The 18,070-nt window shown below is 38.0% G+C and overlaps 1 protein-coding gene across 7 annotated transcripts in view; it reads right to left on the reverse strand.

Moving 5' to 3' along the window:
- The window catches only part of ADGRL2 (adhesion G protein-coupled receptor L2), a 577,862-nt gene that overhangs the window by 285,819 nt on the left and 273,973 nt on the right, over positions 1 to 18,070 (reverse strand). Inside the window, exon 1 of one of the 7 annotated variants that reach the window (XM_054532536.2) lies at positions 9,505 to 9,567. The exons of 5 other annotated variants lie outside the window; for them this stretch is intronic. The gene's annotated coding sequence lies outside the window, so the exon portion shown is untranslated. Of the gene's footprint in view, positions 1 to 9,504; positions 9,568 to 18,070 lie in introns of those variants that run through there. One more of the 7 variants, XM_063711531.1, reaches the window with a different exon arrangement.

Consider the following 18,070-nt stretch of genomic DNA (forward strand, 5'->3'; position numbering starts at 1 on the left):
GTTATCCATTGTAAAATGGATCTTGTCTCCCATTAGGTTGGTGCAGAAGTAATTGCGGCTTTTGCAGTAGTTTAATGGCAAATACCGCAATTACTTTTGTACCACCCTAATGACTTCTCTGAAATAAGGATAACTTGTTCAATCAGTAGTATATCATCGTTTCATTGGCAGAGTTTTAGTTTTTCTTTTTAGAATATAAAATAAGGGTACATCTTACCATTGATAGCATCTTAGATTCAATGAAATATAGTAACCTAGGAAGACAATGTTTGATTCTATAGTTATATGGTGAGACCATATTCAGAAGTGTGGTCTCTAATACCTTGTCTGTTTTCCTTTCCTGTCTCCTTGTAAAATAATGGACCCATCTAATGAGCAAGTAAGTTGATGTGTTTCAAGGCAAGGTAAGCAAGTTTGAATGGCACTATTTGATCCTTAAGAACTTTAGAGTTTGGTAGAAAGCTTATATAAGCCCAAAGCAAAAAATAAAGAAAACTATTTAGCTGAAGTATATAAATAAAATGTGATCACATAACAGAGATTTCTATAGAAGGAGTCCATCCTAATTTTTATGCTTCAAAATATTAAACATTTCCTCAGCTTACAATTTAGGATATATATGTGTGTGTGTATATATATACATATATATGTAAATTTTAATGCAAACAATAGTATATGTAATTACCCTTTGCATTACCCTTCTCTTCTGAAGTGCCAAGGAAAATGTGTGCAAAAACATTTATGCCTACATCATTATCTGTGCATTGGCTAAACAATCAAAAGTACTTCTGCAGATGCATGTATGAAAATTAAGAGCATTCCCACTTCCTCATTCAGTCAAGACAGTCATGCTGTTCTGGCAACAGATACGCATAATGGAAACAATATTGCTTTAAATAATCAAAATACACAAAGGCACATTTTTCTGAGTGATTGGAAATAACCCTGACAAATGCTTGCATTTGGTAAATTATGAGCTAGCCAAGTTATGTTTGCATAAATATAATGAAAAGCATTTTTTAAAAATTTAGTAAGCATATAAAGCAAGGCATTCTCTTGGTAATGATTTCTTTGACGGATAAACCAACAACCACACAGGGCCAGTTTATGAAGGTGCCTCCTTGAGTGCTTTAGAATGTGTGTGTATGTGTGCGTGTGTTTGTGTATATGTACACAAATATATGCACAAAAATAAAAAGTTTGCAAAAATTATGTAAGTGGCAGAGATTCTTACAACTAAAAAGAAATAGAGAACAAGTGTAGGCATTTAAAATAGCTACTTATATTTGAAAAGAAGAACACAAGCTAAGTGCAATTGAATGCTTTGTTAATATGGTACATGGATAATTCATATTCCCCATACATAACTCTTGGATAACACAGAGATTACCTATTAGGTAAAAACATAATTATATTCTCTTCCAGCAAGCTAGATAACACACCTCAGCTGCACTCTTAAACAGGTATCTGTATGTAGTTGAAGAGGAGTTGTGGGTGGCTAATGAAAAAGTATTTGAATAGGGCAAAAATAATATTCTATTGACAGGTAATATGGTGCTATTTGTTATCAGATTGCTTTGGGTAGACCCGAGCACTGAGCATCCAACATGTGGATGCAACAACAAAAACAACAATAATATACATTCAAGCAAAAGCCAAGGAAAGATATACATTCATTTAGGATTGTCCAGATTATCATGGTTTTTAAACTAAGCCTAATAAAGTAGGGAGACTGACCACTCAATTGGCCACATGGATAGCAAAGCTATTGTGAGAATTCTATAGCCTTTAAAAGTCACCAGGAGCCAAGGAACACACTTTTATGTGAAAGGATTATCATCAAGTCCTTTTCCTACAGGCAGGCCATACAAAACAAGAAATTTGCACATTCTCCTATGAGGATAGACTGTATTCAAAAAGATAAAATAGGCCATGAACAGTGGGTGGAGTGGAGATGATATTCTTAGGGGAAAATTCCTTTAATTCCTAAGCATGAATTGTAGGAAGAGCCTGATTGTGATTTATGGCCTTAGTCATCCTTTTTTCCCTGAGATAATTGTACACTGTAATTTTTCTTTCTGATAATTAACCTTAGTCATCAAGTCTTTCCCCATTAACCGCCACCTACCTTCACTTGAGGATGGGAAGTAACAGCTTGAGAGAAACCAGGATTACAACAGGCCTCTGGTTGGGTAAAATAGCGCGGCAGACCAAGTTAAATTTGTACTACTTTCCTTACCCTTTGAGGTAGTCCCTATTTCTTATCTTCTATTCCTCCAATTTAGGGCTAAACCCCTAGAAAGCTTAATGCTTTGCTTTTGTTTCAGTATTAAAATACATTAGAGCCATTTGGTAAGTCCTTATCACCCAGCTTATGACTTCTCTTCCTATGAAGAGAAATCTCTTCATGAAATTTCTCTCCTGAAAGTCATCCATGACTAAGTCATTGTGACAGCTAATGTTCTCATATTCCATCTTCCTTGTCTGTGTCTCCTCCTTGTTGCCTGATCAGGCCTTGCTTCCAGAAACTCTCCACCCTTTCTTCCTTTCTTGGGACATTCTCAGTTTTCTTTTTAACTGTGTGACTGCAACTTCTGTCTCTTGCCTCTTTGCATTCTATGCGTATGTGACCTAAAAGTTTGTTCCTTAGCCCTTTTCTCACCTGTTCTCTCTTTTCGTTGACAATCTCACCTATCCTTTGGGTCTTGTCTGCAGAGGATGCCCACAGCTCTGCTGTTAGCCCTGCGTCTCCTCAGTGCTAAATACAGGTTTCCACCTGCACGCTGCTCTTCTCTGGAAAGACAAGCTTTGGCACCTAAAACATTCATTACGTCCAAATTGGATTCGATATCTTCCCTCTCACATTTGCATCCCCTCCTATGTTTCCTATTTTTTCAAAAATGTCATCAGCAAGGTTTGAAACCTTAAAGTCAAGTATGACAGCTTTCCTGTCTCTCTCTGCAATAATATGCAAAACCCTGTCAATTTCTCCTCTAACGTATCTTAACCATTTATATCCTCTTTTCCATCCCTTTTTTAAAAATTTTCTTTTAATTTTTTGTTTTAATTTTTATTATTATTTTTTGAAACGGAGTCTTGTTCTGTCACCAGGCTGGAGTGCAGTGACGTGATCTCTGCTCACTGCAATCTCTACCTCCCTGGTTCAAGTGATTCTCCTGCCTCAGCCTCCCAAGTAGCTGGGACTACAGGCGTGCACGACCACGCCCAGCTAATTTTTGTATTTTTAGTAGAGACTATGTTGGCCAGGATGGTCTCAATCTCTTGACCTCGTGATCTGCCCACCTCGGCCTCCCAAAGTGCTGGGATTACAGGCATGAGCCACTGCGCCTGGCCCCCAAATTTTTGTTTTTAAAGACAGGGTCTTGCTCTGTCTCTTACGCTGGAGTGCATATAGCTCACATGATCACAGCTCACTGCAATCTCGAACTTCTGGGCTCAAGCGATCCTCCTGCTTCAGCCTCCTGAATATCTGAGACTACCACCATGCTTATCTAACCTTTTAAATTTTTTATAGCAATGGAATCTTGCTGTTGCCTAGGCCGGTCTCAAACTCCTGGCCTCAAGCGATCCTCCCATCTCAGCCTCCCAAAGTGCTGGGATTATAGGTGTGAGCCACCGCTCCCAGCCCATCACCTCTTTTCTATAGGTTGGCTTCCTGCTGTTCTTTCACAGGCTGACCTGGCTACAGGAATTTTGCCATTTAAGAGCTGCTCCCAGCCGGGCGCGGTGGCTCACGCCTGTAATCCCAGCACTTTGGGAGGCAGAGATGGGCAGATCACCTGAGGTCAGGGGTTCAAGACCGGTCTGGCCAACATGGTGAAACCCTGTCTCCACTAAAAACACAAAAATTAGCCTGGCATGGTGATGCACACCTGTAGGCTTTTCTGCATCCAAACAACATTATACATTGCTGCCAGAAAAATAATACACAAGGCTGGGCGTGGTGGCTCACGCCTGTAATCCCAGCACCTTGGGAGGCCAAGGTGGGTAGATCACAAGGTCAGGAGTCCAAGACCAGCCTGGCCAACACTAAAAATACAAAAATTAGCGGGACATGGTGGCGGGTGCCTGTAATCCCAGCTACTTGGGAAGATGAGGCAGAGAATTGCTTGAACCCGAGAGGTGGAGGTTGCAGTGAGCCGAGATCGCACCACTGCATTCCAGCCTGGGCGACAGAGCGGGACTCTGTCTCAATAAACAAATAAATAAATAAAATAAAATAAAATAAAAAACCACAGTTTTGTTCATGTTTATGTGCATTCCCATATCTACATGCATATGCTTCAGACATTTGCTTTGCCAGTATTTTTCTTTTTCTGTAGAAGTGTCTTTTTCTGTCATCATCCCCTTTTCCTCTCTTCAGTACCCTTATATCATCCACTATTTGAGTTTAACAGTTTTGTCTTTCCATTAGATGATGAATTCCTTAAGTAAAAGGCCTGATATGTTTATCTTCAAATCCCCCACATACACTCCAGTGCCTCACATAAAGTAGCTCCTCAAGAAATCTTTGGTTTTGAATTAAGGTGAGGTTCATTCCTTTGTTTAAAAATATTCAACATTCTCTGTTTGCTACATGTTACAAACTGTTTTACCTGGTCAACAAGACCCTTAGACTTGGGATCTGGGAAAGGTGGGGAAGAGGAAAACAGAGAAAGAGGAACAAAGAAGAAGGAAATTGGAAGCAGCAGCACATGGCAGGCTGGAAGTATTCTGAGACCATTTTTGTGTTGTTCCTTTTCCTACTGATTACTATCTGGTCCTTGAAGGCCCAGACATCCACATACCACTACCACCAATCTCTCCAGGAATTGCAATGCTCAGTGCCCCTGTTAGACCATATCGAGGCCTGCCACTCCCAGGGGATGCCCTTTGTCCACTGGCAGCCACTTAGTGACTGATGTGCTATGCTCTGTCTCGAGGCAGGAAAACCGGACTAGCCAGCTAAGCCTAAGAATGCACCTATCCTAAATGCTAATGGTAATTCCAGACGCATTAAGCAGACACTCAGACCTTTAGGGCCTTCTCTTTTTGCCAAGTAATGCACAGGTATTAGATTTAACTGGTTTCTAGGAGATGGCTGCCCTGAATTTGGTGTTTCACCCAGGTGGTATGAGCCAACAGAAATCTGGGTTGTGTAAGAGGGGAAGTATGATGATGAAGGGAGGCCTAAGCATCCCCATACAGGCTTGTCTCATGTAGTTAAATAAATACATTTACTGTTACCAGCAAGGCCAAAGATGAGCAGGGGGAAGGGGTAGCTCCAGAGAGATGATGGGTTTTTCCTTAAAGACTAAGCTCTTTTGTGGCTTATTGGCCTCCTTTACTTCATATGCAGATATCTGCCTCACACTTCCTTCCTTAGTGTATAATACAAGAGCACTAAACTAAAAATAAAACAAACAAACAAACAACAAACAAAAAAACCCATTACTTTTGGTGTGCTGATATTGGAAAATGTAAACTTAGAGACTGTTAGGTAATCCTAAGTCCAGACTCATTACTCATTTAACCTTGGCACAAGTTAATGTTTAAGTGAAACTTTACAATAACTAGTGTCCATTTCTTCATTCTCCTTACATTTTTTTACCCATTTTCATTGTAAATTGTTTTACATTATTTTGCTCTTCCTTTTCTTCGGTACGAGAATAAAGTTGTTTCTGTCTCTGTGTCATTTCCACACTTTCCTATACTCACTTTCCCAGGAGACGATCTCACCAATGTCCACACCGGACCAAAGGCATCTGACACATACTCTCATAACTTTCCTCGCCTCCACCTCAGATTTCCTGACACCATCCTCTTTTCCTGTCCTTCTCTCTTGGAATAAGACAATAACAACAACAACAGAAAACAAAAACTCTCTAGCTGGCATAACTACCTGGATTCTCCCCAACTCCTGTTCCATTAATCACACATTTCCCCTAACAACTCCAATTGCCCCTGCTCCACTAATTTCTTCCCTTCTGCAAACATGGTCAAATCTCCACTTGCCTAAAACTTTTCTTGCTTACTTCTCCCGCTTCACTTTCTGGGTACAGATTCCTCACATTTGCTATCTTCAATTATTCTCCCCTTCATTCTTCTCATGCCCTTGAAATATGTATTCTGTGGAATACATATCTGAGGAAACAGTTCTTGTTGACCTAATCATTGCTGACTCACTAGCTGCTTTCATTCCTTTTATGGTTCTCACGCTGTATTAATCAGCGCGATTGACCATCCTGAACTACGCCAGTGTTTTGTGCTTCTACACTGGGTTACATGCTTTCTTCATCTCTGTAGCTAGAGTTTTCTCAGGTTTCCTGAAAACTTTCTAGTTCCAGAATAAATTCTCTACTTTCTTCTTTACAAATGTATTATCTGTCTTTCCTATCCTTTAATAGCTTCATGAAATTATTTGCATCATCTGTGAATATGGTTCCTTTCATATATTACCATAACCCCATTAGAATTCATTTCTTATAGGCAAAAGCCCCTAAGATGTTTTTTAACTCTCCTTGGTAAAGATACCAGTAATCCACATAACAAACATTTTTTAATATTTGGGTCCCAGCAAGATGGTGTTTTCTTAATTCATACATATTTTGGAAATTTCTTTTTGTTTTTGTTTTTGTTTTGTTTCCTAATCATGTGTGTCTGACCATGACAGAGCTATAAGGAAAAGTTGTTTGAGCTCAGGGTACTTGCAATTCATAGTTGTTCTCTGAAAACCACTGTTCTGAAATTACTGTGTTGTACATCATGAAGATACCCTGGAGCTCTTTCACCATCCTGGATTTTCTTCTTCCTTCTTGCATATTTGTGATATGTAGCATGAGAAGGTTATGACTACTCTGAAAGTGAAGTGGAAGCTTAGGTGGTATGTATGAGTGTTTTTATTGTCACCTTCCATCTTTGTACATGTACATTGGCAGAGTTTTTAGAAAGAAGGGGTGATGCTGTCTAGCTGGTGTTTCTCAGCTGGTCATATTGAAAACACGTAGGTAGATGCCTGCCTACTTTTGATCAGACCCAATGGTGTAAAGTGCCCCATATCCACCTACATGTTGTGTTCACCTTTTTTGCTTGAGAAATGACTATTCTTACAGATATAGGCTTTCAGGGAAAGGTATGATAGCCTTCCTCTTCAATATATTCTTATAAAACTTTTGGGCTTGCCTGATAGACTCTTTCACATATCCTTTAAATTTCCATTCAACCCTCAAGACAGAGGTAGCTTCCTTCATCTTACACAAGAATAGGGTTGAAAGAATATCAGAGAGCAAGTCAGGCTCCCAGAAGGACCATGAAAACTGTATTTATGGAAGGCCATAGATTCAAGTTTCTGTAACGTGGGCTTTCCCCCAAAGTAATGACTGCTAAAAACATGTATGTCCCAGGGAACTGAGTTAGGTTCCTGTCCTGAGACAATTCCTGGGAGAAAAGAGATAGCCAATGCAGAGACTGTATCTATCTGGCTTACTATAGTACATCCTCTGCTTTGCAGTGTCTAACAGAAATGGGTGCTCCATAAATATTTGTAGAACTGAAATGCATTGAAATGTTGGCAAGAAAACAGACAGCATTGATAGCAGTACCAGATTTGGGGAACTTGGGCAAATTCCTTATTTTTTTTATACCATTTCCTTAATAAATTATCAGATGTTCCTGGTGTAGTGATTTAGGCAGACTTTTTCCCCTAGGGTGTTGTCAAGGTAGTTGGGAATTTGGTTGAAGCTGATCTCTGAAAAGATTCAGTGGTCAGAATGGAAAATCTCACCGCAGGACATTTTAGGATTAAGTACTTTCACAAAGAAATCAGTTCTGCTGAAGCTTCTGGACCTAGCCGATGCTGACTACAAGATACTAGATTCGACAGACAAGTAGGCAATACAGCTGTGTCTCTCCCTTTGTTCCTCCATGGGATTTAATCATAAACTTATATTGTTTGAATATAGTTTCACTAATTATGAAATATGATCAGTTTGGACAATTACATGAAATGTCAAATAGAAATATCCCAGACCTGGCATCAATGGTTATAAATCAGTGTTCTAGTAAGGTTTAATGTACCCTCAACACTTTTTCAGAAACCAAAAACATTTTACTTTAATCAAAAAGAAAACAAGGTATGCCACCGATGAAAATGACATACATATTTTTGTGCTTATTATTTAAAGAAAGGAGAAACATCTGAAATCTGTTTGCTAACTACAGTAAAATACAAATTAGCCTGCAGGCACCGTGTGTGCCGTACCCTGTCTGCTTGCCAGCCCTGCTTAGTCCCAACGTATTAATGAGCAAGTGCAAGTATTTGAACAATCAGCATTTCTGCATTTGCATGCAAACTCTCATGCTGTGTAATTATACACAGAGCTAGCACTCAAATTAATTAAAGCTGATTTTTCTGTGACTGCAAACTGGTCATATCCTCAGCTTTGCCTTCCTATGAAGTCATCACTCTACATTCAACGTGACACTCTGTCCCCAGCATTCTTAGTAGTGCTAATGTTCGACAATTGTGAATCCGGCAATATTTTAGAGAGCAGCTGACAATGGCTGGGTGTTCTTATGCTTTTCCTCTCCCATCTTTGCCCCTTCTGTAGTATAAAGAACAGCTTTTGAACACTTGCTTTGTAATTATCTCAAATACTAATGCAAACAAATTACATATATTGTTTCAGTGGGTTCCCTCCCCTCTTTTATGACACCACCCACTTGATTAGAGCTTACAAACAATTCATCAAACTTTAAAAATTTGTTTATTTGATGCCAAGAAACAATTAGTTGTGATGGTTTTAGTCTTAATTTTGAAAAGGCTTTAACAAATGATGTTTTATTTTAAGAGATAAAGATCTTATAATTCAAAATCAGGGAGATTAGGAAAGAAAGAAGCAGCAATGACTGCTAGATTCGATTAAGACTTTTTGAATCCTTATCAAACATAATGGACTTGAAACGGAGACTATTATTTGACAGAGAGATCCGTAAATGTTAACTTCTAGGACAGAAGGCTTTCCTTAACTCTTCCACAATAAAGCCATCTCCTTTGGTTTCTCCGTTCCTCTGAAGGAAATGTTCCTGTGACAATTCTTTTGAAAAGACATCTTCAGAGCAATTAAGATGTCATTATGATTCTCTTTTCATAAATTTAAATCTCTGAATAAAGGTGGCTACTAAAACATCATCATGTAGGGCCTCGAGAGATGAGCTGCTTTGACATTTTCCTCTGAAATCACCCGTTACCACACAAGCACAGCTCACCATCTTCCTCATTTCTCTGCATTTCATTAGCCAGAAACTGTACCGACAGCTATTGCAGGGGCTGGCTATCTCTTTTTAGAGTAGGCACCAGACAATTCTATCCCTCAAGTTCAAGATCCTGAAATACACTGGCAAGATTGCCCTAGTAATCTACATTTGAAAGGGAAGATGGAGTAGTAGGAGATTTCTTTATACTCTGACTTTAATGATCAAACAAAAAGATATAATTGCCCTTACCTTATCAGTTGTAATGCTGGATCCACATAGAACACAGTTATCAAGCTCCCTTCAAATTCCAACTGGCAAACAAGTGAGAAAAGAGTATTGAGCCTTTTCCAGAGAGACTCCTGGGGAAATCACAGTCACAACACTATTAAGATCCCAAGCCTTCCCTTCTGTGTTTCATCAAGAATTTCCTAAGCAGACAGGTGTCATATTGGCATGAATTTTGTTGCCAGGTACATTTTAAAAGTTGGGCGTGGCTGTGATCAGGTAGCCAGTTCCACCTGTCTCTAAACCCTCATAACCTCCATTGCTTTCAATATTTTGCTCAAGTACCCAGTGACTTCATGATTTACCCACGCACTGGGCCCGACTAACTGAGGTGTGGGAACAGTATCGAGTTAAGCAGCACCGTCATTGTAGTACACAATGCTCATTGCTACTGGCAAATACCTATTTGCTGAATCAGGACTGGGCTGCAGTGAGCAGGACTGGGCTGTTCTACAGCTTTCTGTTTGTTTCCTTTTTAGAATCACCCTCTTCTAATTAAATCTAACCATTTAGCAAAAATGGGCTCTTTTTATGTTCCTGTCTTAAAAATATAGCTTTATTTAAACATAGAGAATGACTGTATTTTCACCTTTTCTAAAGCAACTGTTTGCAAAACAAAAGGCAGAGGAAGAAAATAAAATCAGAGTTCCTCAAACAGTCAAAATGAACATCGCTGTGTATATTGTATGTTGTACATTTTGCTTCTAAATTTTCTGACAGCAAATCAAATACATGTGTTAGTTATGATCCTTTTACTTCTAAAGAGAAAAGGATAATAGGAGAAGCATTCTGTAAACTTATTAAGGAAAGGAAATCATTTTTGCTCCCTAAGGAGCAGTAGACAGTTAATTTATTTTATTGTTGATTGTGGTATTAAAAAAAAGTTGGTTGGCTACATATCTCTTTATAGTCATGTATGTAAATGGAATTCAGGTATTGAAGAAGCAAGACAAGACTTTAGAAACATGCCAAAATTATATGTATTATTTGTCATGCAAGTATAACATGATCAAAACAAAGTATAAAAAATATAAGACTAAATAGATGGAAAGGTCATGCATTTGACTTGTAATTTCAACCCATTTTGTCAATGTACTGTACTCTAGAGGTGGGATTTTAATTTTCTCAGATCTCTTGATTCCTTAATGACATTTAAATCCAGCAAACTGTGCTATTTTTAGATTGATTTGGTCTCAAATATCAAAGTTTCATCCAATATCTCACCCAAGCAAAAATTTCTTACAAAATATTGCCTTTGCTTCAACTTGCCTATCACATCTAGCACAAGATTGACAGGTAATGAGTTCAATAAATATTTGCTCAGTACATGTTTAGAGGTACACTTATAACTATATGGAAATTATAAATTATATAAATCAACTAACCTACGAACTCTTGAAAGCTTCTTTCATATATAGGATGTATACATGGTATGCACATACCTGTGAGCAGTAATCATTAGCCAAGTAAATTAAAATTAAATAACTTTAAAGATAATACATTACTACCTCTAAGACAATGTAGTTTCATTTTAAATGAGATCTTCCTTATTTTTGACCAATACCTTCCCGAATTTTCTATTCTTTGGTATGAGCTTTTTCTAAAGCTTCTGAGGATAAATTTAATCCCTATTCCACATGAAAGTTATTCAACTATTTGAAAAATGGCTATCATTTTTCTCTATGTCTCCTCTTTCTTCAGACTGAAGATTCCTTTAATCATCATAACATGATATGGCTTTTAATGCCTATCACCATATTGGAGAGATTCCAGTTTGTCCATGCCTTTCCTAAATGTGGCAGTTAGAACTGAATGCATTATTTGAAATGTGGTCTAATTATGCAAAATACATGGGTACTGATGCCTGCCTTGTTCTGGACTCTATTTCTAATAATTTAGAATTTTGTGGAGGCAGGAAATGCACTCTGAGGAGGGGTTGGCATCATTATTATTCTTAGTGCTTGAACTTTTACAAAACTAAAACTTCTAAAAACATCTAAATCTTTTTCATACCAAATTCTGTTTACTCAAACCTCTTACAACTTTTTCCATCCATTCTAGAGTTTATCTCTGGTACTGGCTCATTGTTCTAATTATTTGGGATATTTGGATTCTTGATTTTGCTATCCAATGTCTTGGTTACCACATTTCATTTTATGTCATTCTTTAAAAGACATTTCAGCGGCTACAAAAGACATCTGAGTGGCTACTATGGGTCAGGCAATGATCATACCAAGGGCAAGATGACAGGTCCCTTTCCTGAAAAAGCACACAGCCTGACAAGGAGCCTGACAATATCATTATTATGCCTTCCATGCTTTCCTTCAAATCATTGGCAAAAAAAGTGCTAGTGCATGTCTCAGAGACCTCTCTTCAGACTGGCAACAATCAATCAACCCTAGATAATGAGAATAAAACAACTCTTATCATTTTTATTGAGCACTTATTTAATAAGGAGTAAAGAGCACTTTATGTAAATTGTGTCACAAGAAACACAGTATCCTTATGACATAGATAATTTTAATCCCTATTACAGTTTGGGAATTATGGTTCAGGAAGCTTATGCAAATTTCAAAAATTTTCATGGTTGATAAGGTGCAGAGCTTCAATTTGAACCCCTAAGGCTGTCTGACTCCAAAGTTCATTCTTAATCACTTTTAAAGAGAAAATTCTGCCATTTTGGAAACTTCATAACCATATTCTAAAGTATCTCTAACTTATCTTCCAGGAACATATGAGTATTTTGATTAAAATACTTGCAAAAATCCAGTTATATTCTCTTTTGAAGAGAAAACATAAACTAGGTTACTTGTGGCTGCTTTGTTCTTAGCGACCCCATGCTGATTCTTAATAGTCAGTGCCATTTTTCGACAGGCTCACTTTTATTTTAATAATTGTCTAAAGTTTGCTAGAGACTGATATCAAACTCATTGGTTTGTTCTGAAGTTCTGGAGTTCTCAGAATCTTTCATTTCTGGTAAAATCGAGTTAACATCAACTCCTCTCTATTCTTTTTTGTTTTGTTTTGCTTTTTGTTTCTGTTTTTGAGATGGAGTCTCGCTCTGTCGCCCAGGCTGGAGCGCAGTGGCGTGATCTTGGCTCACTGCAAGCTCCGCCTCCCGGGTTCACGCCGTTCTCCTGCCTCAGCCTCCACAGTAGCTGGGACTACAGGCGCCCGCCACCACACCTGGCTAATTTTTTGTATTTTTAGTAGCGACGGGGTTTCTTTCACCGTGTTAGCCAGGATGGTCTCCATTTCCTGACCTTGTGATCCGCCCGCCTCAGCCTCCCAAAGTGCTGGGATTACATGCGTGAGCCACCGTGCCCGGCCAACTCCTCTCTATTCTTGCCTCTGCCCCATTCTTCATGATATCTCAAACATAATTGTCAGAGTTTCCACAAGCACATCCGAAGTTCTTTCTTTCCTGAAGACACTAGAATTTATTTATGTAGCTATCTGCTTCACCTTCTTGGGGTTCACTTCCTGCGATGGGAGTTACTAGAAGTAGAGAATGACTTGTTCTGTATAAAGCTTTACATGGACAACACACTGTAAATATATTTGTTGAAAAAAAAATCTACATAGCCGAGAGGGAAAAAAAATTCTGCTATGCTGTTTTGTAAAAATGAAAAAAGATGACTATTTTTGCCTTCTTGGGAGGAGCAACACATATATCACTTATGAATAGTTCTTTTGTTGAGGAAAACAACTAGATAAATCTAGAGGAGACGCTCAAGTTGAGAAAGTCTAGGTCCTTCTGGGTGTGGTCTGATAAGCAGCACTGGATAGCGAGAGAGCTACATTTCTCTATAATAAATTAAAAACAATTCGTCAGTCTGCAAAAGAAGACTTGGAAATGGGAAGAATGGAAGTAAGATACTGCCCAAGAACATGGCAGAAAGCCCAGAACACAACAGAGGAATACAGCCAGGGAGGAGTTTCAAGGAGCTCACACTCAATTCTTCTTTTTTTGAAACAGAGTCTCACTCTGTTGCCCAGGCTGGAGTGTAGCGGCATAATCTCTCGGCTCACTGCAACCTCCGCCTCCCAGGTTCAAGCGATTCTCCTGCCTCAGCCTCCCGAGTAGCTGGGATTACCATCACGCACCATCACATCCAGCTAATTTTTGCATTTTTAGTAGAGATGGGGTTTCACCATATTGGCCAGGCTGGTCTCTTAACTCCTGACCTCAAGTGATCCACCCACCTTGGCCTCCCAAAGTGCTGGGATTATAGGCATGAGCCACCATACCCAGCCTCACACTCAATTCTCAAAACATAGCTGCCTCAGCCGTGTGCTAATCCAAGGGGTGACACGGAAATAGCAATATAAGGCAAGGTCCTTTCCTTCCAGATGGAAATATAGTCAATGATCCCAATTTAGTAAAATGAAAAATATCTTTAGAAAAGAAAATAGTGTCTGTTTGGTAATTTTTACTATTCCAGTGCAAGTGGGTATTAGAAAATAATAAAGTATTATTATTTATTAAAATAAATATATGATTTATTAAAAATAATTTTTAATATATTTGTGTATCTTTTTATTACATAGAAAAGCCTAAGATTATTTTTGGTAGGTAAGCACAGAATGAAAGGATGGTATGTTATCAAGAGACTGTCGAGTCCCCACTTGTGAGAGATTTTCAGAAAGTTTATTTTACCCTATCTAGAAGAGACTGAATAATCAGTTTCATCTGAATTTTATAGGAATAACCAAAGAATTAATAGGAAATAAAGGATTTTTGAGACTTTTCCAGAAGAATATTGATATTATTTTCAATATTCCTAAAATGTTCTTAGTCAAATAAATATATGTATCAATAAAAATAATCAATTCAAATGGAGAGTAGAACACATACTATTAAAAGGGATGCATATATGTACATATGTATGTGTGTGCTTATTTAAGATTCACAATTTAAGAAAATGTAGGATTCACGATGTTCATCACGGTTTGAAAGTTAATTTATTGCTGAGAATGGTTCTCACTGGTAATATGCAGTACTGGAAGCCACAGCACAGTAGCATTACCGTAATTCATTACAATGGGAAGACGAACCTCACAAATTCAAGAAACTGAACAGTTAGTTACAGAAGGGCAATTATGGGACCTGGTCTCATTTCATTATCTAAGATGAGTGAGAATAAAATGCAAAACTGACACATAAATGATGCAAGGCATATTAAGTTTGAGATTTCTTCTTTTGTTTTAATTATCTAAGTTTTTATTAATAAGTGCTTTGAATTATATGATCTTATTTTGATGCTGGATATTTCAAAGAAAAATAGTGTACGGGCTTATACATTATATAGTAATGCTAATAACTAACTTTTTTTATTACTATGTACCAGATAGGGTGCTAAACATTTTACATATATTATCTCATCTATAACTAACCACATCAGTAGTTTCATTATCTATTTTAACAGAGAAGAAAACTGAGGCACAAAGAAGTTAAGTAACTTTTCCAAGATCACACCGCTAGCAAATAATTGAACCAAGATTGAATTCAGGTAGAATCTGGAGACTGTATATTCCTATTCATTTATTTTGCATCTTCTAGGTGCTTTTTTTAAATGCACATACTATATTCTCAAGTATTTTTCATATGGTCTATACCCTTAGGAAGGAGAGATCCATTTTCCAAATTTATTTTTAATGCTAAAGTCTTTAATGTCATCTTCAAAGTGAGTACAAAATATACTTGTGTCCCTTAGGACTCAGCTAACTGGTCAAATTACTTAGGTATCTTTTGTTGATTTCATTGGGCAGAATTAATTGCTGTCTCCTCTGTATTCCTCATATAATGTACAGATGCCCATAATATCCATTGCACCTATGTATTTACATATCTGCTTACCTCCAGGACCTAGCTCAGTGTCTGGAACACAGTAAATATCAAAAAATATTTGTGGAGTGAACTTGGGCCAGTCCACATCTTTTCTGCATCATTTTTCTATATATAATTTCCCCTGACAGCCACTGATTTGTCTCCTGCTGGGGTAAAACAGAGTATTGTCTTCTTTGGACTTTGAATTAAATGTTTTCCCTGTTTACCAGACTAAAGTGGTAAAGAAACTCATGTTCCAAGCAAGGAACATTTTTGATAAATAAATGAGTTTAAAATGCTGAATCCACAGTGTCATGCTGAACTACCTCAAAAAAGAAGTTGCCCAAACTTTGTCTGCATTCCCTGGGATAGATGTGGCTCAATGCCATTCTCTCCAAAATCTTTATTATGAAGTAATCTGACCCATAGTTTAAACAGACAGGGAAGTCATAATGTGTCACCCAACATAGACTTTGGGAAAAAAGTAAATCCAGTGCAGACGAATGCATTAGCCTAAAACTATTGTATCCCTTCTTCATTCTCTTATTTGACATTTATTGAACAAATGATGAGTCTGAATAAATGATGGTTGAGGGAGAGGAAGGAGGTTGCAGATAGGCTCTGAGACAGCTGCACACAGCAGGGGAACTTTAAGTGGAGCACTAGGACTAAGGTTTAGGCGGGAGACGGGAGAGTGGCAGGTAGGATGAAAAGCATGAGGAACAGCATCAAGCATATGGGGACATGGGAACGCATGAGCTCTTGGGCAATTGTGAGAAGTTCAGGGGAGCAGAAGGCTCTTGAAGCAGAGGAAAGAAGGATGTGTTAGCCATACATCAGTTCAATGTGAACATTTTATGGTAAAAGAATACAAGCCACAGACCTGCACTCTAGGCCTACCTCTGTCATGAACTCAGGGCATGGCAGTAGGAAAATCCTTTTACACCAGGGGTTCAAAAATCAAATGCCTAAAATGACCAAGCTAGTAAAGATTAATGAGTGAGGAGTGTGGGTATAAGACAATAGGAAGTGCTACTGTGTTGTCAGGGGAATATTGGCCCAGTGTCATCCAGTGGTACCAGAACTTTCAACTTTCTAGATAAGTCAGATATCTGAGTTTTTATGTGAAATCTCCAAATTTTAAACTATTGACATCTAATTCAATGTTTTATTAAATATTATACTGGCAAAAAATGCCTATTACTGCTCTACAACACCTGATTTAACTTTCTATTCTATAAAATGACTTGATAATACTTGTTCAATCTTCCTCAAAAGATTATTAAAAAGATCAAATCATCTTTAGATAAACACTTGGAGAATTACGATGTGCTATAGCAATTTATGTATCATTTTTATTGTTATTAATGTCACCAATTCTCATTTTTCCCACAAGCCTACTTGTGTCTTGCTTGCTCTTCCTGTTCTTTATTTTTACTTTATTCTAACAGTAATTCAAAAAAGAGCTTAGCATACAATGGCCTAATATCAAAGGAATTGGCTTAACACTGTGGGGTCAAGATGGGTTGGCATCTCTGTTATCCCACATAATTCAATCAACTTGAGTAACTGGATCTTCTCTTGGCAGTAGGATGGGTATAAACACTTTAAAAACACATTATTTAACTTGATTTATTTTATTCTTTTTTTTTTTTGAGACAGAGTCTCTCACTCTGTTGCCCAGGCTGGCGTGCAGCTAATTTTTGTATTTTTAGTAGAGATGGGGTTTCGCCATGTTGGCTAGGCTGGTCTCGAACCCCTGACCTCAGGTGATCCGCCTGCCTTGGCCTCTCAAAGTGCTAGGATTACAGGCATGAGCCACCACACCCGGCCTGATTTGATTTTATACACATATATATATACTGAGGAAAAATTGCTTTCTGTATACTATATGAAAATGGCTTATTTGTGCATGTGTGTGAATATATATATATCATATATAATGTATATGAAAGTGTATGTATATATATCATATATACTGTATATGAAAATGGCTTTGTGTGTGTGTATACAGATATATGTGTGTATATAAACACACATACACACACACACACACACACACACATATGTATATATATGCCATTTTACCTCAGCCTACACAACTTTTGATAATCAAAAGTCCTAAAAAGAGGGCTGGGCGTGGTGGCTCACGCCTGTAATCCCAGCACTTTGGGAGGCTGAGGTGGGCGGATCACCTGAGGTTGGGAGCTCAAGACCAGCCTGACCAACATGGAGAAACCCCGTCTCTATTAAAAATACAAAATTAGCTGAGTATAGTGGCACATGCCTGTAATCCCAGCTACTCGAGAGGCTGAGGCAGGAGAATAGCTTAAACCCAGGAAGCAGAGGTTGCAGTGAGCCGAGATCGTGCCATTGCACTCCAGCCTGGGCAACAAGAGCGAAACTCCGTCTCAAAAAAAAAAGTCCTAAAAAGAAAACTAACAGTAGATATTACCCAAGCATATTGGTATATGCAATCAAAATACTCTGTATTCTTAAATTATTATTATTTCTTTTCTACAAAGTAGAGATTCTCATGTACTTACAGAGGTTTTGGTTAATGCTTTATCTTTAAGCAATTTATAGGCTTAAAAAAACAAAACAAACAAACAAAAAAACAAGCAAAACTGATACCAATGACTACTAAAGATGGGTCCCAGAACTAAAGATAATAATTAGATATTATCAGGCCTCCCCAGA

The sequence above is a fragment of the Pongo abelii genome, chromosome 1, assembly GCF_028885655.2.
Source record: "Pongo abelii isolate AG06213 chromosome 1, NHGRI_mPonAbe1-v2.0_pri, whole genome shotgun sequence".
Taxonomy (NCBI): domain Eukaryota; kingdom Metazoa; phylum Chordata; class Mammalia; order Primates; family Hominidae; genus Pongo; species Pongo abelii.